Source organism: Suncus etruscus, chromosome 18 (assembly GCF_024139225.1).
Source record: "Suncus etruscus isolate mSunEtr1 chromosome 18, mSunEtr1.pri.cur, whole genome shotgun sequence".
Classification (NCBI taxonomy): Eukaryota; Metazoa; Chordata; class Mammalia; order Eulipotyphla; family Soricidae; genus Suncus; species Suncus etruscus.
This window is the reverse complement of record NC_064865.1, coordinates 10,783,807-10,785,490: the sequence shown is the minus strand read 5'-3', so window position 1 is coordinate 10,785,490 and position 1,684 is coordinate 10,783,807. Positions and strand designations below refer to the sequence as shown.

At 42.3% G+C, this 1,684-nt stretch overlaps 1 non-coding gene across 1 annotated transcript; it reads left to right on the top strand.

Moving 5' to 3' along the window:
• Positions 1-882: 882 nt before the first annotated feature.
• LOC125996789 (U1 spliceosomal RNA) lies at positions 883-1,046 on the top strand. Its single transcript, XR_007491466.1, has one exon. It is a non-coding gene; the product is annotated as a U1 spliceosomal RNA (small nuclear RNA).
• Positions 1,047-1,684: the final 638 nt, after the last annotated feature.

Sequence of the window (1,684 nt, the reverse complement as noted above, 5' to 3'; positions counted from 1 at the left end):
AAAAGAGAAAAACTGGTAGTACGCAGGCTCAGCAAATGCTAACCTCTATGCTCAATCCCCTGCATCATAAGGTTTAGCCTCTATTTAAAAATATATGAACACATATATAGTCAGAAACGTTAAAAGGGACTGAGAGAGCCTAAGGCCCGAGGAGGGCCCAAGGAGAGTCCTGAGTCGGGGAAAACCCAGTGCCTCGATAAAGACCATGAAACTTCAGAGCTGTAAACAACAAATGCAGGGTTTAATTACAATTACCAAAGCACTCTGGGTCCCTAGCAGTCTCCTGGTTTAGCAGGAATTCAGTCTGCAGGACCCTGAGCTCAGTAACTCCCAGATTCTTATAGAAATTCATATAATAATGAGGCTACATGCAGGTTACATTTCAAACATTCCACAGGTCTACATAAATTCTAGTTCCCACCATTCAATAATATTGATAGAAAAAGATACAATCCCCAGACCCCCTTCCTGACACCATTCATCTCAGCTCACATTATGGTGGTCTGTTTGTCTTTGGGGCCAGTCTGTAGATCGCTGGTGTCAGTGAATTGTTTTACTGCCTAGCTGCCGGGGTCATCAGGGACAGAGGATCCGGGAATGCTAAGCCAGTGAGTTTAGAAATCAGAAGCTAGCAGTGTGGTTAAACCCAATAAAACTATGAAATTACTATGACTTGATAAGACTATAGAAATGCTTAAAAGAACTTCAACAAGAAATATGGCCCAAGAGGTAAACAATAGACCTTGCATGCATAAGGTCCTGGGTTCTATCCCTAGCATCACATGGCACCTGAGCACTACAGATCCTGGACAACATTGAGTTTGGCTTTCCCAATAAAAGGAAGGAAGAAAGGAAGGTTGGTCCCTTAAGTGCTGTGTAAGAATACTTACCTGGCAGGTGAGATACCATGATCACAAAGGTGGTTTCCCCAGGGGGAGGCTTATCCATTGCACTCAAGATATGCTGACCCCTGCGATTTCCCCAAATGTGAGAAACTTGACTGCATAATTTGTGGTAGTAGGGGACTGGATTCGGGCTCTCCCCTGCTAAAAAAAAAAAAAAGTGCTGTGTAAGACTCCTAGGCATAATAAAATTGAAGTCACTAAAAAAAAAGAAACAGATAAAATAATAGGCCCCTCAATGCTTAATCTACTTCTGTGAGAGCCTGTGAATGCATTTATGATAAAGTATTCTCTCCCAGTAAACAAAAACACCATTTGTCATTTGTCACCCACACATTCTGTACCAGTCACTGTGTCAGGTTCATAGTGGAAGTCAGAGAAACAGAAAATGAAAGTTCCACTGACAAAAAGACAGAGACCATCATCTGGACAAATATCCTTGTATTCAGCTGACCTGGGTTTAATCCCCAGCATCCTATATGGTTCTCTAAGCGCTGTCAAAAGTAATTCCCAAGTACAGAGCCAGTAGTGACCCCTGAATATTGCTGGTGTGCCCCCCCCCAAAAAAAAGCAAGCAAACAAAAACCCAAGAGTTACATGACTTTTGTGTCAGAACACATGGGACCTATACTTTGGAGATAATTTATCTTAGGCCTTTTTAAAACTACAAAGATAAGGAAGGTTCAAGCAGATAAGTGCAGCAGGTAGTATGTTCACCTTGCTTGTGATCAAACCAGGTTCAATATCTGGTACCCCATATTGTTCCCTGAGCCCTGCCAGTA